A 25,547-nucleotide genomic window follows, 5' to 3' on the forward strand; every position below is an offset into this window, starting at 1 on the left:
CCAGAAACACAGTGTTTCCAAACACTTTAGGGATTTCCATAATCGGGACCCTGGACAAATGGTTTTCTACGGAATAGACAAAATAAGAGGCCACTGGAGAGGGGAAGACAAAACGATCAAAATATCCAGGAACGAAACGAAATGGATTTTTAATTTAGATACCCTCCAGCCAAGGGGAATGAACATAGAATTAGACCTCAATTGCTTCTTAACTAACTTTTAATAGTCAACTGTTTGCCTCAGCATTGGATAATGCTGGACGAACATTCCTTAGTCGAATGTTATCCATACACATACATAACATTACAGGATCCCGACAAGACCTAACCACATATATAAGTAGCCTATCTACCCCAACATAACACCTCATGGCCCACACCTTCGGGTTCAGGTCGAATGTTATTCATTCAAAACACATTAGATGTGTTGGAATTACAACAAGACTTATCTAAATTATCTAAAAGTTCCCCTGTAGGAACCAAGTCAATAACTGATCTCATATTTCAAAATGGTTCCACTGGGGGTTGAACGCAGGACCTTCTGCGTGTAAAGCAGATGTGATAACCGCTACACTATGGAACCTGTAAGAAGTTGCCCAAATTGTCATTTTTCAGAAAGGGAAGGGTTAAACACCAAAGAATCCTTGCATCCTATAATTCAACCTGAGATCCTTTGGCATTTCTTTGGTTTTAGGACACTTTCAAGGGTGTAGCAAGACTAATGTTTCTGGCCACTCTTTGCATAAGGGCCATGACCTGGTACCAGCCCTTAGCAAAGAGCTCCAGGGTCACTACGGTTCCTGTATAAAAGCTATACTCTGGAAGCCGTTCCTCAAGAAATGGAAGGGAGAGGGTAAAGGACTAGTTGCCAGACGTGCCTGTTGCCTCCCTGCAGCTGATCTTCTCCCCATTACTGACTTACCATGTCTTGTTTTATACTGTGTCTCTGTGTGGAGGTGGCCACCTCATTAGAGGCAGGGCTTTGCTTCCTCATGTCTGAAAGCCGCCAGCAAGGAGAAGAGTGAGCACCACAGTAGTGACAGCCCCATATTTCACTCCAATTCCCCTGAGACTAGAAGTCAGAGTTTTCAATGCCTTAGATCTCAGGCCGCGTACACACGGGCGGACTGTTCGCCCAACCTTGTCCGCTGAACAGTGTTTGGGCGGACAGTCCGCTCGTGTGTGGGCTTTCAGCGGACAGTTTCAGCGGACAGTTGGACGGACAATGTCTTTCGGAAATTCCGAAAAACTGTCCGCTGAAACTGTGTTTGAGCGAACAGTCCGCCCGTGTGTGGGCTTGTCCGCTGTACTTTCGAAATGAGCGGACTGTTCCCGCTCGGAAAGTCCGCCCATTTCGAGCGCGTGTACAGGTAGGCGGGGCCCGCGAAGGAGACGTCGCGGGCTCCGCCGCCTGGAATGGGCTTAAAGGGGAACCCCAACGCCGAAAAAAATCGGCGTGGGGGTTCCCCCAAAGTCCACACCAGACCCTTGTCCGAGCACGCTACCCGGCCGGCCAGGAAAGGGGGGCGAGCGAGCGCGCCCCCCCTCCTGAGCCGTACCAGGCCGCGTGCCCTCAACATGGGGGGTGCCTTGGGGAAGGGGGGGCCGCGCGGCCCCCCCACCCCAAAGCACCTTGTCCCCATGTTGATGAGGACAAGGGCCTCTTCCCGACAACCCTGGCCGTTGGTTGTCGGGGTCTGCGGGCGGGGGGCTTATCGGAATCCGGGAGCCCCCTTTAAGAAGGGGGCCCCCGGATACCGGCCCCCCACCCTATGTGAATGAGTATGGGGTACAATGTACCCCTACCCATTCACCTGTGAAATAAAGTACAAATAAAAACACAACACGGGGAAAAAATATTTTATTGCACAGCCGGGGGTCTTCCGTCTTCGGGGGTCTTCTCGCCGGACTCCTCCGCTATGTGTGTGTAGCTCTTTTGCCAGCGGAGGAGTCCGGCTTTCTTCCTCCCCGCCGCCGGCCTCTTCTCCCGACTTCGGGGGTCTTGTCCCCCTCTTCGGTTCTTCTGCCGGGCCACCGCGCCTGGTCCGGTGGCCCGGTCTTCTGTCGCCGTCTTCCGTTCTTCTGTCGCCGCCTTCGGTTCTTCTGCCGGGCCACCGCGCCTTCTTGTAGCTCTTTTACAGGCGGTGGCCCGGTCTTCTGTCGCCGTCGCCGCCTTCCGTTCGTGTTCTTCTTCTTGTTCTTCTTGTTCTTCTCCTGGAGATGTTGACTCGACGAGCTCTCCGGCCGGAATGCCGGGGACGCGCTGTGCGGTCACTTATATAGTGACAATGGGGCGGGGTCACATGGTATATGTCACATGGGTTGGTCACATGGGTTGATGTCACATGGGGACTATGACATCGTAAGGGGGCGGGGTCACCATGTGACATCAACCCATGTGACATATACCATGTGACCCCGCCCCATTGTCACTATATAAGTCACAGCGCAGGGCGGCTCTGGCATTCCGGCCGGAGGGAGCGACGTGTCAACATCGCCTGGAGAAGAACAAGAAGAAGAACACGAACGGAAGGCGGCGACGGCGACAGAAGACCGGGCCACCGCCTGTAAAAGAGCTACAAGAAGGCGCGGTGGCCCGGCAGAAGAACCGAAGAGGGGGACAAGACCCCCGAAGTCGGGAGAAGAGGCCGGCGGCGGGGAGGAAGAAAGCCGGACTCCTCCGCTAGCAAAAGAGCTACACACACATAGCGGAGGAGTCCGGCGAGAAGACCCCCGAAGACGGAAGACCCCCGGCTGTGCAATAAAATATTTTTTCCCCCTGTGTTGTGTTTTTATTTGTACTTTATTTCACAGGTGAATGGGTAGGGGTACATTGTACCCCATACTCATTCACATAGGGTGGGGGGCCGGTATCCGGGGGCCCCCTTCTTAAAGGGGGCTCCCGGATTCCGATAAGCCCCCCGCCCGCAGACCCCGACAACCAACGGCCAGGGTTGTCGGGAAGAGGCCCTTGTCCTCATCAACATGGGGACAAGGTGCTTTGGGGTGGGGGGGCCGCGCGGCCCCCCCTTCCCCAAGGCACCCCCCCATGTTGAGGGCACGCGGCCTGGTACGGCTCAGGAGGGGGGGCGCGCTCGCTCGCCCCCCTTTCCTGGCCGGCCGGGTAGCGTGCTCGGACAAGGGTCTGGTGTGGACTTGGGGGGAACCCCCACGCCGATTTTTTTCGGCGTTGGGGTTCCCCTTTAAGCCCATTCCAGGCGGCGGAGCCCGCGACGTCTCCTTCGCGGGCCCCGCCTACCTGTACACGCGCTCGAAATGGGCGGACTTGCCTCCGCCTTACGTGGGCGAGTCCGTTCATTTCAAAAGTTGAGCGAACTGTTTGCCCAACCTTGTTCGTCAAACAGTCCGCTCGTGTGTGGGCAAGTCCGCTCATGCAAATTTTGAGCGGACTGTTTGACAAACTGTTTGCCGAGCAAGGTTGGGCAAACAGTCCGCGCGTGTGTACGCGGCCTCACACTACAAACACACAGCTACTGTATGCGGCTGCTGCCACAGAAGTGCTTGGGCACACTTGCATACCAGAAAGTACCAAGCTATTTTGAGCAGGAATTTCAGGCCAAAGATACATTTTTCAGGGTACTGCTTAGGAACAATTCACATGTGTAAATGTTTCCTACGCTATAGCAAATGTTGACTTTTTGAGTTCCGTTCCACTTTGAAGGCTCTATTGCTTTGCATTGCGTTGTATGAGGCACGATCCAAGCACTGACTTTCAGAAAGTCAATAACTGATCTCATATTTCAAAATGGTTCCACTGGGGTTTGAACCCAGGACCTTCTGCGTGTAAAGCAGACGTGATAACTGCTACACTATGGAACCTGTAAGAAATTAACCAAATTGTCATTTTTCAGAAAGGGAAGGGTTAAACACCAAAGAATCCTTGCATCCTATAATTCAACCTGAGATCCTTTGGCATTTCTTTGGTTTTAGGACACTTTCAAGGGTGTAGCAAGACTGATGTTTCTGGCCACTCTTTGCATAAGGGCCATGACCTGGTACCAGCCCTTACCAAAGAGCTCCAGGGTCACTACGGTTCCTGTATAAAAGCTATACTCTGGAAGCCATTCCTCAAGAAATGGAAGGGAGAGGGTAAAGGACTAGTTGCCAGACGTGCCTGTTGCCTCCCTGCAGCTGATCTTCTCCCCATTACTGACTTACCACGTCTTGTTTTATACTGTGTCTCTGTGTGGAGGTGGCCACCTCATTAGAGGCAGGGCTTTGCTTCCTCGTGTCTGAAAGCCGCCAGCAAGGAGAAGAGTGAGCACCACAGTAGTGACAGCCCCATATTTCACTCCAATTCCCCTGAGACTAGAAGTCAGAGTTTTCAATGCCTTAGATCTCACACTACAAACACACAGCTACTGTATGCGGCTGCTGCCACAGAAGTGCTTGGGCACACTTGCATACCAGAAAGTACCAAGCTATTTTGAGCAGGAATTTCAGGCCAAAGATACATTTTTCAGGGTACTGCTTAGGAACAATTCACATGTGTAAATGTTTCCTACGCTATAGCAAATGTTGATTTTTTGAGTTCCGTTCCACTTTGAAGGCTCTATTGCTTTGCATTGCGTTGTATGAGGCATGATCCAAGCACTGACTTTCAGAAAGTCAATAACTGATCTCATATTTCAAAATGGTTCCACTGGGGGTTGAACCCAGGACCTTCTGCGTGTAAAGCAGACGTGATAACCGCTACACTATGGAACCTGTAAGAAGATGACCAAATTGTCATTTTTCAGAAAGGGAAGGGTTAAACACCAAAGAATCCTTGCATCCTATAATTCAACCTGAGATCCTTTGGCATTTCTTTGGTTTTAGGACACTTTCAAGGGTGTAGCAAGAATGATGTTTCTGGCCACTCTTTGCATAAGGGCCATGACCTGGTACCAGCCCTTACCAAAGAGCTCCAGGGTCACTACGGTTCCTGTATAAAAGCTATACTCTGGAAGCCGTTCCTCAAGAAATGGAAGGGAGAGGGTAAAGGACTAGTTGCCAGACGTGCCTGTTGCCTCCCTGCAGCTGATCTTCTCCCCATTACTGACTTACCATGTCTTGTTTTATACTGTGTCTCTGTGTGGAGGTGGCCACCTCATTAGAGGCAGGGCTTTGCTTCCTCGTGTCTGAAAGCCGCCAGCAAGGAGAAGAGTGAGCACCACAGTAGTGACAGTCCCATATTTCATTCCAATTCCCCTGAGACTAGAAGTCAGAGTTTTCAATGCCTTAGATCTCACACTACAAACACACAGCTACTGTATGCGGCTGCTGCCACAGAAGTGCTTGGGCACACTTGCATACCAGAAAGTACTAAGCTATTTTGAGGAGGAATTTCAAGCCAAAGATACATTTTTCAGGGTACTGCTTAGGAACAATTCACATGTGTAAATGTTTCCTAAGCTATAGCAAACGTTGACTTTTTGAGTTCCGTTCCACTTTGAAGGCTCTATTGCTTTGCATTGCGTTGTATGAGGCACGATCCAAGCACTGACTTTAAGAAAGTCAATAACTGATCTCATATTTCAAAATGGTTCCACTGGGGGTTGAACCCAGGACCTTCTGCGTGTAAAGCAGACGTGATAACCGCTACACTATGGAACCTGTAAGAAGTTGCCCAAATTGTCATTTTTCAGAAAGGGAAGGGTTAAACACCAAAGAATCCTTGCATCCTATAATTCAACCTGAGATCCTTTGGCATTTCTTTGGTTTTAGGACACTTTCAAGGGTGTAGCAAGACTGATGTTTCTGGCCACTCTTTGCATAAGGGCCATGACCTGGTACCAGCCCTTAGCAAAGAGCTCCAGGGTCACTACGGTTCCCGTATAAAAGCTATACTCTGGAAGCCGTTCCTCAAGAAATGGAAGGGAGAGGGTAAAGGACTAGTTGCCAGACGTGCCTGTTGCCTCCCTGCAGCTGATCTTCTCCCCATTACTGACTTACCATGTCTTGTTTTATACTGTGTCTCTGTGTGGAGGTGGCCACCTCATTAGAGGCAGGGCTTTGCTTCCTCATGTCTGAAAGCCGCCAGCAAGGAGAAGAGTGAGCACCACAGTAGTGACAGCCCCATATTTCACTCCAATTCCCCTGAGACTAGAAGTCAGAGTTTTCAATGCCTTAGATCTCACACTACAAACACACAGCTACTGTATGCGGCTGCTGCCACAGAAGTGCTTGGGCACACTTGCATACCAGAAAGTACCAAGCTATTTTGAGCAGGAATTTCAGGCCAAAGATACATTTTTCAGGGTACTGCTTAGGAACAATTCACATGTGTAAATGTTTCCTACGCTATAGCAAATGTTGACTTTTTGAGTTCCGTTCCACTTTGAAGGCTCTATTGCTTTGCATTGCGTTGTATGAGGCACGATCCAAGCACTGACTTTCAGAAAGTCAATAACTGATCTCATATTTCAAAATGGTTCCACTGGGGGTTGAACCCAGGACCATCTGCATGTAAAGCAGACGTGATAACCGCTACACTATGGAACCTGTAAGAAGTTGACCAAATTGTCATTTTTCAGAAAGGGAAGGGTTAAACACCAAAGAATCCTTGCATCCTATAATTCAACCTGAGATCCTTTGGCATTTCTTTGGTTTTAGGACACTTTCAAGGGTGTAGCAAGACTGATGTTTCTGGCCACTCTTTGCATAAGGGCCATGACCTGGCACCAGCCCTTAGCAAAGAGCTCCAGAGTCACTACGGTTCCCGTATAAAAGCTATACTCTGGAAGCCGTTCCTCAAGAAATGGAAGGGAGAGGGTAAAGGACTAGTTGCCAGACGTGCCTGTTGCCTCCCTGCAGCTGATCTTCTCCCCATTACTGACTTACCATGTCTTGTTTTATACTGTGTCTCTGTGTGGAGGTGGCCACCTCATTAGAGGCAGGGCTTTGCTTCCTCATGTCTGAAAGCCGCCAGCAAGGAGAAGAGTGAGCACCACAGTAGTGACAGCCCCATATTTCACTCCAATTCCCCTGAGACTAGAAGTCAGAGTTTTCAATGCCTTAGATCTCACACTACAAACACACAGCTACTTTATGCGGCTGCTGCCACAGAAGTGCTTGGGCACACTTGCATACCAGAAAGTACCAAGCTATTTTGAGCAGGAATTTCAGGCCAAAGATACGTTTTTCAAGGTACTGCTTAGGAACAATTCACATGTGTAAATGTTTCCTACGCTATAGCAAATGTTGACTTTTTGAGTTCCGTTCCACTTTGAAGGCTCTATTGCTTTGCATTGCGTTGTATGAGGCACGATCCAAGCACTGACTTTCAGAAAGTCAATAACTGATCTCATATTTCAAAATGGTTCCACTGGGGGTTGAACCCAGGACCTTCTGCGTGTAAAGCAGACGTGATAACCGCTACACTATGGAACCTCTAAGAAGTTGACCAAATTGTCATTTTTCAGAAAGGGAAGGGTTAAACACCAAAGAATCCTTGCATCCTATAATTCAACCTGAGATCCTTTGGCATTTCTTTGGTTTTAGGACACTTTCAAGGGTGTAGCAAGACTGATGTTTCTGGCCACTCTTTGCATAAGGGCCATGACCTGGCACCAGCCCTTAGCAAAGAGCTCCAGGGTCACTACGGTTCCCGTATAAAAGCTATACTCTGGAAGCCGTTCCTCAAGAAATGGAAGGGAGAGGGTAAAGGACTAGTTGCCAGACGTGCCTGTTGCCTCCCTGCAGCTGATCTTCTCCCCATTACGGACTTACCATGTCTTGTTTTATACTGTGTCTCTGTGTGGAGGTGGCCACCTCATTAGAGGCAGGGCTTTGCTTCCTCATGTCTGAAAGCCGCCAGCAAGGAGAAGAGTGAGCACCACAGTAGTGACAGCCCCATATTTCACTCCAATTCCCCTGAGACTAGAAGTCAGAGTTTTCAATGCCTTAGATCTCACACTACAAACACACAGCTACTGTATGCGGCTGCTGCCACAGAAGTGCTTGGGCACACTTGCATACCAAAAAGTACCAAGCTATTTTGAGCAGGAATTTCAGGCCAAAGATACATTTTTCAGGGTACTGCTTAGGAAAAATTCACATGTGTAAATGTTTCCTACGCTATAGCAAATGTTGACTTTTTGAGTTCCGTTCCACTTTGAAGGCTCTATTGCTTTGCATTGCGTTGTATGAGGCACGATCCAAGCACTGACTTTCAGAAAGTCAATAACTGATCTCATATTTCAAAATGGTTCCACTGGGGGTTGAACCCAGGACCTTCTGCGTGTAAAGCAGACGTGATAACCGCTACACTATGGAACCTGTACGAAGTTGTCCAAATTGTCATTTTTCAGAAAGGGAAGGGTTAAACACCAAAGAATCCTTGCATCCTATAATTCAACCTGAGATCCTTTGGCATTTCTTTGGTTTTAGGACACTTTCAAGGGTGTAGCAAGACTGATGTTTCTGGCCACTCTTTGCATACGGGCCATGACCTGGTACCAGCCCTTAGCAAAGAGCTCCAGGGTCACTACGGTTCCCGTATAAAAGCTATACTCTGGAAGCCGTTCCTCAAGAAATGGAAGGGAGAGGGTAAAGGACTAGTTGCCAGACGTGCCTGTTGCCTCCCTGCAGCTGATCTTCTCCCCATTACTGACTTACCATGTCTTGTTTTATACTGTGTCTCTGTGTGGAGGTGGCCACCTCATTAGAGGCAGGGCTTTGCTTCCTCATGTCTGAAAGCCGCCAGCAAGGAGAAGAGTGAGCACCACAGTAGTGACAGCCCCATATTTCACTCCAATTCCCCTGAGACTAGAAGTCAGAGTTTTCAATGCCTTAGATCTCACACTACAAACACACAGCTACTGTATGCGGCTGCTGCCACAGAAGTGCTTGGGCACACTTGCATACCAGAAAGTACCAAGCTATTTTGAGCAGGAATTTCAGGCCAAAGATACAATTTTCAGGGTACTGCTTAGGAACAATTCACATGTGTAAATGTTTCCTACGCTATAGCAAATGTTGACTTTTTGAGTTCCGTTCCACTTTGAAGGCTCTATTGCTTTGCATTGCGTTGTATGAGGCACGATCCAAGCACTGACTTTCAGAAAGTCAATAACTGATCTCATATTTCAAAATGGTTCCACTGGGGGTTGAACCCAGGACCTTCTGCGTGTAAAGCAGACGTGATAACCGCTACACTATGGAACCTGTAAGAAGTTGACCAAATTGTCATTTTTCAGAAAGGGAAGGGTTAAACACCAAAGAATCCTTGCATCCTATAATTCAACCTGAGATCCTTTGGCATTTCTTTGGTTTTAGGACACTTTCAAGGGTGTAGCAAGACTGATGTTTCTGGCCACTCTTTGCATAAGGGCCATGACCTGGTACCAGCCCTTAGCAAAGAGCTCCAGGGTCACTACGGTTCCCGTATAAAAGCTATACTCTGGAAGCCGTTCCTCAAGAAATGGAAGGGAGAGGGTAAAGGACTAGTTGCCAGACGTGCCTGTTGCCTCCCTGCAGCTGATCTTCTCCCCATTACTGACTTACCATGTCTTGTTTTATACTGTGTCTCTGTGTGGAGGTGGCCACCTCATTAGAGGCAGGGCTTTGCTTCCTCATGTCTGAAAGCCGCCAGCAAGGAGAAGAGTGAGCACCACAGTAGTGACAGCCCCATATTTCACTCCAATTCCCCTGAGACTAGAAGTCAGAGTTTTCAATGCCTTAGATCTCACACTACAAACACACAGCTACTGTATGCGGCTGCTGCCACAGAAGTGCTTGGGCACACTTGCATACCAGAAAGTACCAAGCTATTTTGAGCAGGAATTTCAGGCCAAAGATACATTTTTCAGGGTACTGCTTAGGAACAATTCACATGTGTAAATGTTTCCTACGCTATAGCAAATGTTGACTTTTTGAGTTCCGTTCCACTTTGAAGGCTCTATTGCTTTGCATTGCGTTGTATGAGGCACGATCCAAGCACTGACTTTCAGAAAGTCAATAACTGATCTCATATTTCAAAATGGTTCCACTGGGGGTTGAACCCAGGACCTTCTGCGTGTAAAGCTGATGTGATAACCGCTACACTATGGAACCTGTAAGAAGTTTACCAAATTGTCATTTTTCAGAAAGGGAAGGGTTAAACACCAAAGAATCCTTGCATCCTATAATTCAACCTGAGATCCTTTGGCATTTCTTTGGTTTTAGGACACTTTCAAGGGTGTAGCAAGACTGATGTTTCTGGCCACTCTTTGCATAAGGGCCATGACCTGGTACCAGCCCTTAGCAAAGAGCTCCAGGGTCACTACGGTTCCCGTATAAAAGCTATACTCTGGAAGCCGTTCCTCAAGAAATGGAAGGGAGAGGGTAAAGGACTAGTTGCCAGACGTGCCTGTTGCCTCCCTGCAGCTGATCTTCTCCCCATTACTGACTTACCATGTCTTGTTTTATACTGTGTCTCTGTGTGGAGGTGGCCACCTCATTAGAGGCAGGGCTTTGCTTCCTCATGTCTGAAAGCCGCCAGCAAGGAGAAGAGTGAGCACCACAGTAGTGACAGCCCCATATTTCACTCCAATTCCCCTGAGACTAGAAGTCAGAGTTTTCAATGCCTTAGATCTCACACTACAAACACACAGCTACTGTATGCGGCTGCTGCCACAGAAGTGCTTGGGCACACTTGCATACCAGAAAGTACCAAGCTATTTTGAGGAGGAATTTTAAGCCAAAGATACATTTTTCAGGGTACTGCTTAGGAACAATTCACATGTGTAATTGTTTCCTACGCTATAGCAAATGTTGACTTTTTGAGTTCCGTTCCACTTTGAAGGCTCTATTGCTTTGCATTGCGTTGTATGAGGCACGATCCAAGCACTGACTTTCAGAAAGTGAATAACTGATCTCATATTTCAAAATGGTTCCACTGGGGGTTGAACCCAGGACCTTCTGCGTGTAAAGCAGACGTGATAACCGCTACACTATGGAACCTCTAAGAAGTTGACCTAATTGTCATTTTTCAGAAAGGGAAGGGTTAAACACCAAAGAATCCTTGCATCCTATAATTCAACCTGAGATCCTTTGGCATTTCTTTGGTTTTAGGACACTTTCAAGGGTGTAGCAAGACTGATGTTTCTGGCCACTCTTTGCATAAGGGCCATGACCTGGCACCAGCCCTTAGCAAAGAGCTCCAGGGTCACTACGGTTCCCGTATAAAAGCTTTACTCTGGAAGCCGTTCCTCAAGAAATGGAAGGGAGAGGGTAAAGGACTAGTTGCCAGACGTGCCTGTTGCCTCCCTGCAGCTGATCTTCTCCCCATTACTGACTTACCATGTCTTGTTTTATACTGTGTCTCTGTGTGGAGGTGGCCACCTCATTAGAGGCGGGGCTTTGCTTCCTCATGTCTGAAAGCCGCCAGCAAGGAGAAGAGTGAGCACCACAGTAGTGACAGCCCCATATTTCACTCCAATTCCCCTGAGACTAGAAGTCAGGGTTTTCAATGCCTTAGATCTCACACTACAAACACACAGCTACTGTATGCGGCTGCTGCCACAGAAGTGCTTGGGCACACTTGCATACCAGAAAGTACCAAGCTATTTTAAGCAGGAATTTCAGGCCAAAGATACATTTTTCAGGGTACTGCTTAGGAACAATTCACATGTGTAAATGTTTCCTACGCTATAGCAAATGTTGCCTTTTTGAGTTCCGTTCCACTTTGAAGGCTCTATTGCTTTGCATTGCGTTGTATGAGGCACGATCCAAGCACTGACTTTCAGAAAGTCAATAACTGATCTCATATTTCAAAATGGTTCTACTGGGGGTTGAACCCAGGACCTTCTGCGTGTAAAGCAGAGGTGATAACCAGGGGCGTAACTAGAAATCACAGGGCCCCATAGCAAAATGTTGTATGGGCCCCCCCTCCACCAAAAAAAATTAACTAATGCCATTGAACAACAGATTACCACACCCATGTGGCACAGTACCCAGGCAACAGCTTATATTAATTTCAAACAACAAAGTATGCAGTATACTGTATGCAGCCCCTGAAGGACACACATTGCTGACCTCCATCAGTACAGTGCAGACCCCCCAGCAGTACAGACACCCCTCAGTACAGACATCCGCCTACCTCAGTGCAGACCCCCCAGCAGTACAGACACCCCCTACCTCAGTGCAGACCCCCAGCAGTACAGACACCCCCCTCAGTGCAGGACCCCCCAGCAGTACAGACCCCCCTCAGTAGTACAGACCCCCCAGCAGTGCAGACACCCCCCTTAGTACAGATCCACCCCAGTGCAGACCCCCCACTTAGTACAGACCCCCCCTCAGTGCAGGACCACCCCAGCAGTACAAATACCTCCCAGTGCAGACACCCCCCCCCAGTCCAGACCACCCCCTCAGTACAGACCGACCTCAGTGCAGGACCCCCCTCAGTAGTGCAGACTCCCCCCTCAGTAGTGCAGACTCCCCCTCAGTGAAGACCCCCCCCTCAGTAGTGCAGACACCCCTCCATTACAGACCCCCACTCAGTGCAGGACCCCCCAGCAGTACAGACACCCCCTTATTACAGACACCCCCAGCATTGCAGACACCCCCCAGCATTGCAGACACCCCCCAGCATTGCAGACACCCCCCAGCATTGCAAACACCTCCCCCCTGAGTAGTGCAGACGCCCCCCCTCAGTGCAGATACCCCTCAGTAGTGCAGACACCTCCCATTACAGACCCCCCTCTGTGCAGGACCCCCCAGCAGTGCAGACACCCCCCCAGCGGTGCAGACACCCCCCAGCAGTGCAGGGACACCCCCCAGCAGTGCAGGGACACCCCCCAGCAGTGCAGGCTCCCCCCCCTCAGTAGTGCAGGCTCCCCCCTCAGTAGTGCAGACTCCCCCCTCAGTAGTGCAGACTCCCCCCTCAGTAGTGCAGACCCTCCCTTAGTAGTGCAGACCCTCCCTTAGTAGTGCAGACCCCCCCCCCCTTAGTAGTGCAGACCCCCCCCCTTAGTAGTGCAGACCCCCCCCCCTTAGTAGTGCAGACCCCCCTAGTAGTGCAGACCCCCTCAGTAGTGCAGACCCCCTCAGTAGTGCAGACCCTCCCTTAGTAGTGCAGACCCCCCTTAGTAGTGCAGACCCCCCTTAGTAGTGCAGACCCCCCTAGTAGTGCAGACCCCCTCAGTAGTGCAGACCCCCTCAGTAGTGCAGGCCCCCCTAGTAGTGCAGACCACCCCTTAGTAGTGCAGACTTCCCCCTCAGTAGTGCAGGCTCCCCCCACAGTAGTGCAGACCCCCCCACAGTAATGTAGACTCCCCCTCAGTGCAGACCCCCCTAGTAGTGCAGACCCCCTCAGTGCAGGACCCCCCCTCAGTAGTTTAGACACCCCTCAGTACAGACACCCCTCAGTACAGACCCCCTCAGTAGTGTAGACCCCCCTCAGTGCAGCAGACCCCCCCCCCCCCAGTAGTGCAGACCCCCCCTCAGTGCAGCAGTCCACCCCTCAGTAGTGCAGACCCCACCTCAGTGCAGCAGACCCCCCCCCCCTCAATAGTGCAGACCCCCCCAGTAGTGTAGACCCCCCTCAGTACAGCAGACCCCCTCTCAATAGTGCAGACCCCCCCAATAGTGTAGACCCCCCTCAGTGCAGCAGACCCCCACTCAATGCAGACCCCCTCAGTAGTGCAGACCCCCCCTACATACCTCAGAACAGCGCTGATACACAGTGCCGTGCGTGTTCCTCGAGCGTAGGCTCCTCCTCCTCTGTGGATGTAAACAGAGAAGAGGGGGAGGCGGCTGCGGTCCGTGCTGCTATGTCCCTGTCCCAGCACTACAGAGAGCAGTGTTAGTGATGCGGGCGGCTGCCGCTACCCCAGCGTGTCACCCCTCTGGCGGGTGTCACCCGGAGCGGCCAGCACCCGCCTACTAACACCACTCACCAGGCCCCAACTCGGCTGCGGGCCCCATAGCGCCCGCATGGGTCGCTATGGCGGTAGTTCCGCCACTGGTGTAGTGTAGTGAGACCGTGTCAGTAATCTTGACATTAGTGTATTACTAGAGTAGGGACAGTTCAGTGTAGTGATGATTGAACACCGTCTATTTGATTGCGTTACTGCCAGTTTAACGCCATATAGTTCTGTGTGCAATACTGCCAGTTTAACACCATTTTGTTTTGTGTGTCCCAGCACTACAGAGAGCAGTGTTAGTGATGCGGGCGGCTGCCGCTACCCCAGCGTGTCACCCCTCTGGCGGGTGTCACCCGGAGCGGCCAGCACCCGCCTACTAACACCACTCACCAGGCCCCAACTCGGCTGCGGGCCCCATAGCGCCCGCGTCGGTCGCTATGGCGGTAGTTCCGCCACTGGTGATAACCGCTACACTATGAAACCTGTAAGAAGTTGACCAAATTGCCATTTTTAAGAAAGGGAAGGGTTAAACACCAAAGAATCCTTGCATCCTATAATTCAACCTGAGATCCTTTGGCATTTCTTTGGTTTTAGGACACTTTCAAGGGTGTAGCAAGACTGATGTTTCTGGCCACTCTTTGCATAAGGGCCATGACCTGGTACCAGCCCTTAGCAAAGAGCTCCAGGTTCACTACGGTTCCCGCATAAAAGCTATACTCTGGAAGCCGTTCCTCAAGAAATGGAAGGGAGAGGGTAAAGGACTAGTTGCCAGACGTGCCTGTTGCCTCCCTGCAGCTGATCTTCTCCCCATTACTGACTTACCATGTCTTGTTTTATACTGTGTCTCTGTGTGGAGGTGGCCACCTCATTAGAGGCAGGGCTTTGCTTCCTCATGTCTGAAAGCCGCCAGCAAGGAGAAGAGTGAGCACCACAGTAGTGACAGCCCCATATTTCACTCCAATTCCCCTGAGACTAGAAGTCAGAGTTTTCAATGCCTTAGATCTCACACTACAAACACACAGCTACTGTATGCGGCTGCTGCCACAGAAGTGCTTGGGCACACTTGCATACCAGAAAGTACCAAGCTATTTTGAGGAGGAATTTCAAGCCAAAGATACATTTTTCAGGGTACTGCTTAGGAACAATTCACATGTGTAAATGTTTCCTACGCTATAGCAAATGTTGACTTTTTGAGTTCCGTTCCACTTTGAAGGCTCTATTGCTTTGCATTGCGTTGTATGAGGCACGATCCAAGCACTGACTTTCAGAAAGTCAATAACTGATCTCATATTTCAAAATGGTCCCACTGGGGGTTGAACCCAGGACCTTCTGCGTGTAAAGCAGACGTGATAACCGCTACACTATGGAACCTCTAAGAAGTTGACCTAATTGTCATTTTTCAGAAAGGGAAGGGTTAAACACCAAAGAATCCTTGCATCCTATAATTCAACCTGAGATCCTTTGGCATTTCTTTGGTTTTAGGACACTTTCAAGGGTGTAGCAAGACTGATGTTTCTGGCCACTCTTTGCATAAGGGCCATGACCTGGCACCAGCCCTTAGCAAAGAGCTCCAGGGTCACTACGGTTCCCGTATAAAAGCTTTACTCTGGAAGCCGTTCCTCAAGAAATGGAAGGGAGAGGGTAAAGGACTAGTTGCCAGACGTGCCTGTTGCCTCCCTGCAGCTGATCTTCTCCCCATTACTGACTTACCATGTCTTGTTTTATACTGTGTCTCTGTGTGGAGGTGGCCACCTCATTAGAGGCAGGGCTTTGCTTCCTCATGTCTGAAAGCCGCCAGCAAGGAGAAGAGTGAGCACCACAGTAGTGACAGCCCCATATTTCACTCCAATTCCCCTGAGACTAGAAGTCAGAGTTTTCAATGCCTTAGATCTCACACTACAAACACACAGCTACTGTATGCGGCTGCTGCCACAGAAGTGCTTGGGCACACTTGCATACCAGAAAGTACCAAGCTATTTTGAGGAGGAATTTCAAGCCAAAGATACATTTTTCAGGGTACTGCTTAGGAACAATTCACATGTGTAAATGTTTCCTACGCTATAGCAAATGTTGACTTTTTGAGTTCCGTTCCACTTTGAAGGCTCTATTGCTTTGCATTGCGTTGTATGAGGCACGATCCAAGCACTGACTTTCAGAAAGTCAATAACTGATCTCATATTTCAAAATGGTTCCACTGGGGGTTGAACCCAGGACCTTCTGCGTGTAAAGCAGACGTGATAACCGCTACACTATGGAACCTCTAAGAAGTTGACCAAATTGTCATTTTTCAGAAAGGGAAGGGTTAAACACCAAAGAATCCTTGCATCCTATAATTCAACCTGAGATCCTTTGGCATTTCTTTGGTTTTAGGACACTTTCAAGGGTGAAGCAAGACTGATGTTTCTGGCCACTCTTTGCATAAGGGCCATGACCTGGCACCAGCCTTTAGCAAAGAGCTCCAGGGTCACTACGGTTCCCGTATAAAAGCTATACTCTGGAAGCCGTTCCTCAAGAAATGGAAGGGAGAGGGTAAAGGACTAGTTGCCAGACGTGCCTGTTGCCTCCCTGCAGCTGATCTTCTCCCCATTACTGACTTACCATGTCTTGTTTTATACTGTGTCTCTGTGTGGAGGTGGCCACCTCATTAGAGGCAGGGCTTTGCTTCCTCATGTCTGAAAGCCGCCAGCAAGGAGAAGAGTGAGCACCACAGTAGTGACAGCCCCATATTTCACTCCAATTCCCCTGAGACTAGAAGTCAGAGTTTTCAATGCCTTAGATCTCACACTATAAACACACAGCTACTGTATGCGGCTGCTGCCACAGAAGTGCTTGGGCACACTTGCATACCAGAAAGTACCAAGCTATTTTGAGCAGGAATTTCAGGCCAAAGATACATTTTTCAGGGTACTGCTTAGGAACAATTCACATGTGTAAATGTTTCCTACGCTATAGCAAATGTTGACTTTTTGAGTTCCGTTCCACTTTGAAGGCTCTATTGCTTTGCATTGCGTTGTATGAGGCACGATCCAAGCACTGACTTTCAGAAAGTCAATAACTGATCTCATATTTCAAAATGGTTCCACTGGGGGTTGAACCCAGGACCTTCTGCGTGTAAAGCAGACGTGATAACCGCTACACTATGGAACCTGTAAGAAGTTGACCAAATTGTCATTTTTCAGAAAGGGAAGGGTTAAACACCAAAGAATCCTTGCATCCTATAATTCAACCTGAGATCCTTTGGCATTTCTTTGGTTTTAGGACACTTTCAAGGGTGTAGCAAGACTGATGTTTCTGGCCACTCTTTACATAAGGGCCATGACCTGGTACCAGCCCTTAGCAAAGAGCTCCAGGGTCACTACGGTTCCCGTATAAAAGCTATACTCTGGAAGCCGTTCCTCAAGAAATGGAAGGGAGAGGGTAAAGGACTAGTTGCCAGACGTGCCTGTTGCCTCCCTGCAGCTGATCTTCTCCCCATTACTGACTTACCATGTCTTGTTTTATACTGTGTCTCTGTGTGGAGGTGGCCACCTCATTAGAGGCAGGGCTTTGCTTCCTCATGTCTGAAAGCCACCAGCAAGGAGAAGAGTGAGCACCACAGTAGTGACAGCCCCATATTTCACTCCAATTCCCCTGAGACTAGAAGTCAGGGTTTTCAATGCCTTAGATCTCACACTACAAACACAGCTACTGTATGCGGCTGCTGCCACAGAAGTGCTTGGGCACACTTGCATACCAGAAAGTACCAAGCTATTTTGAGGAGGAATTTCAAGCCAAAGATACATTTTTCAGGGTACTGCTTAGGAACAATTCACATGTGTAAATGTTTCCTACGCTATAGCAAATGTTGACTTTTTGAGTTCCGTTCCACTTTGAAGGCTCTATTGCTTTGCATTGCGTTGTATGAGGCACGATCCAAGCACTGACTTTCAGAAAGTCAATAACTGATCTCATATTTCAAAATGGTTCCACTGGGGGTTGAACCCAGGACCTTCTGCGTGTAAAGCAGACATGATAACCGCTACACTATGGAACCTCTAAGAAGTTGACCAAATTGTCATTTTTCAGAAAGGGAAGGGTTAAACACCAAAGAATCCTTGCATCCTATAATTCAACCTGAGATCCTTTGGCATTTCTTTGGTTTTAGGACACTTTCAAGGGTGTAGCAAGACTGATGTTTCTGGCCACTCTTTGCATAAGGGCCATGACCTGGCACCAGCCTTTAGCAAAGAGCTCCAGGGTCACTACGGTTCCCGTATAAAAGCTATACTCTGGAAGCCGTTCCTCAAGAAATGGAAGGGAGAGGGTAAAGGACTAGTTGCCAGACGTGCCTGTTGCCTCCCTGCAGCTGATCTTCTCCCCATTACTGACTTACCATGTCTTGTTTTATACTGTGTCTCTGTGTGGAGGTGGCCACCTCATTAGAGGCAGGGCTTTGCTTCCTCATGTCTGAAAGCCGCCAGCAAGGAGAAGAGTGAGCACCACAGTAGTGACAGCCCCATATTTCACTCCAATTCCCCTGAGACTAGAAGTCAGAGTTTTCAATGCCTTAGATCTCACACTACAAACACACAGCTACTGTATGCGGCTGCTGCCACAGAAGTGCTTGGGCACACTTGCATACCAGAAAGTACCAAGCTATTTTGAGCAGGAATTTCAGGCCAAAGATACATTTTTCAGGGTACTGCTTAGGAACAATTCACATGTGTAAATGTTTCCTACGCTATAGCAAATGTTGACTTTTTGAGTTCCGTTCCACTTTGAAGGCTCTATTGCTTTGCATTGCGTTGTATGAGGCACGATCCAAGCACTGACTTTCAGAAAGTCAATAACTGATCTCATATTTCAAAATGGTTCCACTGGGGGTTGAACCCAGGACCTTCTGCGTGTAAAGCAGACGTGATAACCGCTACACTATGGAACCTGTAAGAAGTTCACCAAATTGTCATTTTTCAGAAAGGGAAGGGTTAAACACCAAAGAATCCTTGCATCCTATAATTCAACCTGAGATCCTTTGGCATTTCTTTGGTTTTAGGACACTTTCAAGGGTGTAGCAAGACTGATGTTTCTGGCCACTCTTTGCATAAGGGCCATGACCTGGCACCAGCCTTTAGCAAAGAGCTCCAGGGTCACTACGGTTCCCGTATAAAAGCTATACTCTGGAAGCCGTTCCTCAAGAAATGGAAGGGAGAGGGTAAAGGACTAGTTGCCAGACGTGCCTGTTGCCTCCCTGCAGCTGATCTTCTCCCCATTACTGACTTACCATGTCTTGTTTTATACTGTGTCTCTGTGTGGAGGTGGCCACCTCATTAGAGGCAGGGCTTTGCTTCCTCATGTCTGAAAGCCGCCAGCAAGGAGAAGAGTGAGCACCACAGTAGTGACAGCCCCATATTTCACTCCAATTCCCCTGAGACTAGAAGTCAGAGTTTTCAATGCCTTAGATCTCACACTACAAACACACAGCTACTGTATGCGGCTGCTGCCACAGAAGTGCTTGGGCACACTTGCATACCAGAAAGTACCAAGCTATTTTGAGGAGGAATTTCAAGCCAAAGATACATTTTTCAGGGTACTGCTTAGGAACAATTCACATGTGTAAATGTTTCCTACGCTATAGCAAATGTTGACTTTTTGAGTTCCGTTCCACTTTGAAGGCTCTATTGCTTTGCATTGCGTTGTATGAGGCACGATCCAAGCACTGACTTTCAGAAAGTCAATAACTGATCTCATATTTCAAAATGGTTCCACTGGGGGTTGAACCCAGGACTTTCTGCGTGTAAAGCAGACGTGATAACCGCTACACTATGGAACCTGTAAGAAGTTGACCAAATTGTCATTTTTCAGAAAGGGAAGGGTTAAACACCAAAGAATCCTTGCATCCTATAATTCAACCTGAGATCCTTTGGCATTTCTTTGGTTTTAGGACACTTTCAAGGGTGTAGCAAGACTGATGTTTCTGGCCACTCTTTACATAAGGGCCATGACCTGGTACCAGCCCTTAGCAAAGAGCTCCAGGGTCACTACGGTTCCCGTATAAAAGCTATACTCTGGAAGCCGTTCCTCAAGAAATGGAAGGGAGAGGGTAAAGGACTAGTTGCCAGACGTGCCTGTTGCCTCCCTGCAGCTGATCTTCTCCCCATTACTGACTTACCATGTCTTGTTTTATACTGTGTCTCTGTGTGGAGGTGGCCACCTCATTAGAGGCAGGGCTTTGCTTCCTCATGTCTGAAAGCCGCCAGCAAGGAGAAGAGTGAGCACCACAGTAGTGACAGCCCCATATTTCACTCCAATTCCCCTGAGACTAGAAGTCAGGGTTTTCAATGCCTTAGATCTCACACTACAAACACACAGCTACTTTATGCGGCTGCTGCCACAGAAGTGCTTGGGCACACTTGCATACCAGAAAGTACCAAGCTATTTTGAGGAGGAATTTCAAGCCAAAGATACATTTTTCAGGGTACTGCTTAGGAACAATTCACATGTGTAAATGTTTCCTACGCTATAGCAAATGTTGACTTTTTGAGTTCCGTTCCACTTTGAAGGCTCTATTGCTTTGCATTGCGTTGTATGAGGCACGATCCAAGCACTGACTTTCAGAAAGTCAATAACTGATCTCATATTTCAAAATGGTTCCACTGGGGGTTGAACCCAGGACCTTCTGCGTGTAAAGCAGACGTGATAACCGCTACACTATGGAACCTCTAAGAAGTTAACCTAATTGTCATTTTTCAGAAAGGGAAGGGTTAAACACCAAAGAATCCTTGCATCCTATAATTCAACCTGAGATCCTTTGGCATTTCTTTGGTTTTAGGACACTTTCAAGGGTGTAGCAAGACTGATGTTTCAGGCCACTCTTTGCATAAGGGCCATGACCTGGCACCAGCCCTTAGCAAAGAGCTCCAGGGTCACTACGGTTCCCGTATAAAAGCTTTACTCTGGAAGCCGTTCCTCAAGAAATGGAAGGGAGAGGGTAAAGGACTAGTTGCCAGACGTGCCTGTTGCCTCCCTGCAGCTGATCTTCTCCCCATTACTGACTTACCATGTCTTGTTTTATACTGTGTCTCTGTGTGGAGGTGGCCACCTCATTAGAGGCAGGGCTTTGCTTCCTCATGTCTGAAACCTGCCAGCAAGGAGAAGAGTGAGCACCACAGTAGTGACAGCCCCATATTTCACTCCAATTCCCCTGAGACTAGAAGTCAGAGTTTTCAATGCCTTAGATCTCACACTACAAACACACAGCTACTGTATGCGGCTGCTGCCACAGAAGTGCTTGGGCACACTTGCATACCAGAAAGTACCAAGCTATTTTGAGCAGGAATTTCAGGCCAAAGATACATTTTTCAGGGTACTGCTTAGGAACAATTCACATGTGTAAATGTTTCCTACGCTATAGCAAATGTTGACTTTTTGAGTTCCGTTCCACTTTGAAGGCTCTATTGCTTTGCATTGCGTTGTATGAGGTACGATCCAAGCACTGACTTTCAGAAAGTCAATACCTGATCTCATATTTCAAAATGGTTCCACTGGGGGTTGAACCCAGGACCTTCTGCGTGTAAAGCAGACGTGATAACCGCTACACTATGGAACCTGTAAGAAGTTGACCAAATTGTCATTTTTCAGAAAGGGAAGGGTTAAACACCAAAGAATCCTTGCATCCTATAATTCAACCTGAGATCCTTTGGCATTTCTTTGGTTTTAGGACACTTTCAAGGGTGTAGCAAGACTGATGTTTCTGGCCACTCTTTGCATAAGGGCCATGACCTGGTACCAGCCCTTAGCAAAGAGCTCCAGGGTCACTACGGTTCCCGTATAAAAGCTATACTCTGGGCGCATGCGCGAAGCTCGACATGGCAGACGTCCTTCCATAGAGCTCCGCACTCCCCGCTGCCTTAACGGATCATTTACATCACCCTGAATCGCAATTCTACCCTGCTATCCATGGGATCGCCTGAATAAAGCTCCGCTGTACCTCACGGTATGGTACTCACGGGTCCCAAGGGCAAAAACAAGCCAAAACCCATCAAAGAAGCTCTGGCCCGGGCCTCCTCCAAAATGGCGGCGAAGGCCCTGGCAAAACAGCACGTTGCTTCTCCAGCCTCGGACAGCGATGAGGAAGAAGACATGAACGCTAACGCTTGCGGTTCCCCTCCTCTACCCTCCACAGGTATGTCGCAAACTGCCTTTCTAAGCCACATGGAGTCTATGCTCCAGAAAGCACTAAAAACTACTTCTGAACAGATCACTGATACGCTTTCACGAGAAATTCGTGAAATAGGTCAGCGTACTGCTGACCTGGAAACGAGGGTGGACGATGTGGAACTCACCCTACGAGAACACTCTCAGGATCTCTCCATGCTCAGGGAGGAGAATCTCACCCTTTTATCCCGCTTAGAAGACGCTGAAAATAGATCTCGCAGATCCAATCTACGTCTACGCGGCATCCCCGAATCTATCGAAGACATTCAGTCGTTCACCACTGCTCTGTTCCAGGAACTATCACCCTCTCTCTCTATAGAACGTCTTGAGTTCGATCGGATCCACCGAGCTCTCACACGCCGCCAGCCAGACGGTCCCCCCAGGGATATCATCATAAAGCTGCACTTTTTCCGAACGAAAGAGCAATTGATCAACGCAGCCCGCAAGAAGGAAGACCTCACCTTCCAAACCCACAAATATCAACTATTCTCTGATCTGGCTCCCTTGACCATCGCAAAACGGCGTGCCATGAAACCCCAGCTCCAGATCCTATTGCAACATCAAATCAAATACACCTGGAGATTCCCCTTTGCCCTGCAATTTACCCACCTGGGTCAGCAACACTCGTGCTCATCCCCGGAATCCTTACAGCGGCTCCTGGAATCCCTTCGCCTGACCCCGTCGGCCCAACACCAAGAGACCGAGCTGCCCTGTACGCCAGCCCGAACGGCTGCCCACCCGTACTCGGCTACGCCTAAACGCAACGTCTCCATTCCACCTTCCGTTCGTAAGGGGACTCCGCAACGACGATATGATGACACCGTCGTCAGTCCGAAGGTCCGCACTCCGCGCTGATTAGTCTGCACTTGTCTTCTTTGTCTTCCTCCCGGTACTCCCTGAGTGCCCCCACCGTGTCCCTATACTACGGGACTCTGTAGATACCTTGCTACGAAGATTTTTTCTCTTCGACTTCCTCAAGCTTCTTGTTACACTACATGCCCTTGCATTTTCGCTGCTTTTTTGCTAAAATTTTTGTTGTTTTTACTTTTTGCTTCCCTCCCTGCCTCTCATTTTTGATTCCCTTTTTTCATTTTTTAATTTTTTAAAAAAAAAACATTTTTTTTGTTTGTTTAAAATTTTTGCTTCAAACTTTTTATTTTATACTTTTTGCTATCCCCCCTATGCATTGACAATGCCGTGCTGGTTTCAAATAACCCCTATTGTTTTGTGAACAACCAGCTCATATTTAAATATCTCCTGAAAAGCTTGTGCTCTGCACGGCACAGTAGATAGGGGCTAGTTTTATATTTGTGTTATTTTATTGGTTTTCCTTTATTACCTAATTGCCAGCTAATTCCGTTCTGGCCAATACCGTATACCCCTTCATCGGGGTTTCCTGGGCTGCTGCACTCCCCTCCCCCCTTTTTTTTCCCCTCCCCCTATTCCCTCCTTCTTGGCCCTTGTCCTCTATCTATCTTTCTTTTCCTCCCTGTTCTTGCGTGCCTTTTCCCTCTTCTTCTCTCTCACCTTCTACCAGCTATGTTTTCGCCACAGCCCCCCCTCCTTTCTACCCTTCCCCTTCCCCCCTTCCCCTTCCACCCTTCCTGTTACCCTTGCTTCAGCCCAGGGGTTAAAAATGTTAAGCCCATTCAAAGGGGCTCTATACCGACTCAAAACTGTTTAAGTTTACATACTTTGCTTACTTACCCTGGTGTTTTCAGGATTAATGTTTTGTTTTTCATGTTCGATCCTACAGCAGCGGGGAGTAGTCACTGCTCCCCCGCCTTACGGTGCTCTTTCTCTTGGGCCACTCCTAGTTGCCCGCAGAGCAAGTGCGCTATTTAGTTGGGCACCATCAACTGTACACTACACTTCTCAAATTTAAGGATGTGCCCCACGCTGGTTTTACCATTCTCTCTTTCCCTCTGTCTTACTTTCTTTTCCTATCCCTTCTTTCCCTCTCTCTCCCCACTCCTCTTTTCTGCTCAGGTGGCCCCAATACCCTTATATCTATTTTTTATTGACCCCCCAAGTACACTCAGATGGCCCCCCTGAATATTCTCTCCCTTAATGTTAAGGGACTCAACTCCCCGCAAAAGAGGGTTAAAGCCTTTCGCACTTTCGCTTCCCTGAAGGCAGATGTGGTCGCCCTTCAGGAGACCCATTTCTCTGCCCATAACACCCCTAAATTTTTTGGCTCTCGCTACCCTTTAGTCTACACTGCTTCCGCTGAATCTAAGCACAGGGGTGTTCTCCTGGCCTTCCACCATTCCTTACCCTTTACGGTTATTAAAGAAATTAAGGACCCTGCTGGCCGTTATCTTATCTTAACGGGTTTGCTTCAAGAAATGGAGACCACCTTCGTCTCCTACTATGCCCCTAATGTTAATCCAGTCCCGTTTTTTTCTCACCTTCTGAGGGTGATTAAATCACATGTTAAGGGTACCCTAATCTTGTGCGGTGACTCTAATCTGATACTTCAACCGCACCTTGACAGATCACCCTACTCCCCGGGTCATTTCTCCCCTTCTTCACAATTATGTAGCCTCCTACAGCAACATTCCTTGCTGGATACCTGGAGAGAGTGCAATCCGTTAAAGAGAAACTATACTTTTTATTCCCATCCACACAACTCTTTCTCCAGAATTGACCATATCTTTGTCCCAATCGCCTCCTCTCCCCTCTTGATGCATTCCGTTATACACCCCATTACGTGGTCGGACCACTGCGCTGTGATTACCACGCTTTCTTCACTAATACCCCGTCCTGACGCTAAAACCTGGTGCATGAATGAAGCCCTCCTAACGAATCAGTCCTATTGCCTAGACATCCAAACGGCACTTAATGACTATCTTTCACATAACTTGATACCTGGTGTTTCATCGACCCTCTTGTGGGAGGCCCACAAGCCGGTGGTTAGGGGTACTTGTATTTCTGTTGCTACCCACATTAAAAGGGAGAAGAGGGCCAGGCTCCGACAGCTCGAGTCTGACTTTCAACTCCAGTTCTTACAATTTCAGGCTTCCCCCTCTAACACCAATAAGCAATTATTAGACAAAACCAGACTGGAACTTGACCTTCTTTTGGCCGAATCTGCGGAAAAATCCATCCGCCGGTCTGGCCACAAGATTTACACCAAGGCCAACAAGCCAGATACCTTTTTGGCACTCCGCCTTAGAAGACCAGACCATATCTACACTCCGGTTAAACTTCGACTGGCTAATGGTAACCATACCAGTAACCCTGTTAAAGTCCTTTCTGAATTTCGTAAGCACTTAGCCGATTTATATAAAGAACAGGGATCCTTCCCCTCCCGGGAGGCGGAAACACTATTTCGGGATTTATCTATACCCACGTTACCGGACGCCAGTCGAGAGTCTATCGACGAACCAATTTCGGTCGATGAAGTGCTCGGCGCCATTAAAACGCTCAAACCTCACAAACGCCCTGGTCCAGACGGTCTTCCCGGCTTATACTATAAAAAATTCGCAACCACCCTGGCCCCACT

At 48.6% G+C, this 25,547-nt stretch overlaps 18 non-coding genes across 18 annotated transcripts; all 18 read right to left on the minus strand.

Moving 5' to 3' along the window:
* Positions 1 to 509: 509 nt before the first annotated feature.
* TRNAV-UAC (transfer RNA valine (anticodon UAC)) lies at positions 510 to 582 on the minus strand. The gene has a single exon. It is a non-coding gene; the product is annotated as a tRNA-Val (tRNA).
* A 3,184-nt stretch (positions 583 to 3,766) lies between these two features.
* TRNAV-UAC (transfer RNA valine (anticodon UAC)) lies at positions 3,767 to 3,839 on the minus strand. The gene has a single exon. It is a non-coding gene; the product is annotated as a tRNA-Val (tRNA).
* Positions 3,840 to 4,654: 815 nt separating this feature from the next.
* On the minus strand, positions 4,655 to 4,727 carry TRNAV-UAC (transfer RNA valine (anticodon UAC)). Its single transcript has one exon. It is a non-coding gene; the product is annotated as a tRNA-Val (tRNA).
* An 815-nt stretch (positions 4,728 to 5,542) lies between these two features.
* TRNAV-UAC (transfer RNA valine (anticodon UAC)) lies at positions 5,543 to 5,615 on the minus strand. Its single transcript has one exon. It is a non-coding gene; the product is annotated as a tRNA-Val (tRNA).
* An 815-nt stretch (positions 5,616 to 6,430) lies between these two features.
* Positions 6,431 to 6,503, minus strand: TRNAV-UAC (transfer RNA valine (anticodon UAC)). Its single transcript has one exon. It is a non-coding gene; the product is annotated as a tRNA-Val (tRNA).
* An 815-nt stretch (positions 6,504 to 7,318) lies between these two features.
* Positions 7,319 to 7,391, minus strand: TRNAV-UAC (transfer RNA valine (anticodon UAC)). The gene has a single exon. It is a non-coding gene; the product is annotated as a tRNA-Val (tRNA).
* An 815-nt stretch (positions 7,392 to 8,206) lies between these two features.
* Positions 8,207 to 8,279, minus strand: TRNAV-UAC (transfer RNA valine (anticodon UAC)). Its single transcript has one exon. It is a non-coding gene; the product is annotated as a tRNA-Val (tRNA).
* An 815-nt stretch (positions 8,280 to 9,094) lies between these two features.
* Positions 9,095 to 9,167, minus strand: TRNAV-UAC (transfer RNA valine (anticodon UAC)). Its single transcript has one exon. It is a non-coding gene; the product is annotated as a tRNA-Val (tRNA).
* Positions 9,168 to 9,982: 815 nt separating this feature from the next.
* On the minus strand, positions 9,983 to 10,055 carry TRNAV-UAC (transfer RNA valine (anticodon UAC)). Its single transcript has one exon. It is a non-coding gene; the product is annotated as a tRNA-Val (tRNA).
* An 815-nt stretch (positions 10,056 to 10,870) lies between these two features.
* TRNAV-UAC (transfer RNA valine (anticodon UAC)) lies at positions 10,871 to 10,943 on the minus strand. The gene has a single exon. It is a non-coding gene; the product is annotated as a tRNA-Val (tRNA).
* A 4,201-nt stretch (positions 10,944 to 15,144) lies between these two features.
* On the minus strand, positions 15,145 to 15,217 carry TRNAV-UAC (transfer RNA valine (anticodon UAC)). Its single transcript has one exon. It is a non-coding gene; the product is annotated as a tRNA-Val (tRNA).
* An 815-nt stretch (positions 15,218 to 16,032) lies between these two features.
* TRNAV-UAC (transfer RNA valine (anticodon UAC)) lies at positions 16,033 to 16,105 on the minus strand. Its single transcript has one exon. It is a non-coding gene; the product is annotated as a tRNA-Val (tRNA).
* Positions 16,106 to 16,920: 815 nt separating this feature from the next.
* Positions 16,921 to 16,993, minus strand: TRNAV-UAC (transfer RNA valine (anticodon UAC)). Its single transcript has one exon. It is a non-coding gene; the product is annotated as a tRNA-Val (tRNA).
* An 813-nt stretch (positions 16,994 to 17,806) lies between these two features.
* TRNAV-UAC (transfer RNA valine (anticodon UAC)) lies at positions 17,807 to 17,879 on the minus strand. The gene has a single exon. It is a non-coding gene; the product is annotated as a tRNA-Val (tRNA).
* Positions 17,880 to 18,694: 815 nt separating this feature from the next.
* Positions 18,695 to 18,767, minus strand: TRNAV-UAC (transfer RNA valine (anticodon UAC)). The gene has a single exon. It is a non-coding gene; the product is annotated as a tRNA-Val (tRNA).
* An 815-nt stretch (positions 18,768 to 19,582) lies between these two features.
* TRNAV-UAC (transfer RNA valine (anticodon UAC)) lies at positions 19,583 to 19,655 on the minus strand. The gene has a single exon. It is a non-coding gene; the product is annotated as a tRNA-Val (tRNA).
* Positions 19,656 to 20,470: 815 nt separating this feature from the next.
* Positions 20,471 to 20,543, minus strand: TRNAV-UAC (transfer RNA valine (anticodon UAC)). The gene has a single exon. It is a non-coding gene; the product is annotated as a tRNA-Val (tRNA).
* Positions 20,544 to 21,358: 815 nt separating this feature from the next.
* Positions 21,359 to 21,431, minus strand: TRNAV-UAC (transfer RNA valine (anticodon UAC)). The gene has a single exon. It is a non-coding gene; the product is annotated as a tRNA-Val (tRNA).
* Between the last annotated feature and the right edge of the window lie 4,116 nt (positions 21,432 to 25,547).

The sequence above is a fragment of the Lithobates pipiens genome, unplaced genomic scaffold, assembly GCF_037356315.1.
Source record: "Lithobates pipiens isolate NorthernLeopardFrog02 unplaced genomic scaffold, aLitPip1_a1.2 Scaffold_8, whole genome shotgun sequence".
Classification (NCBI taxonomy): domain Eukaryota; kingdom Metazoa; phylum Chordata; class Amphibia; order Anura; family Ranidae; genus Lithobates; species Lithobates pipiens.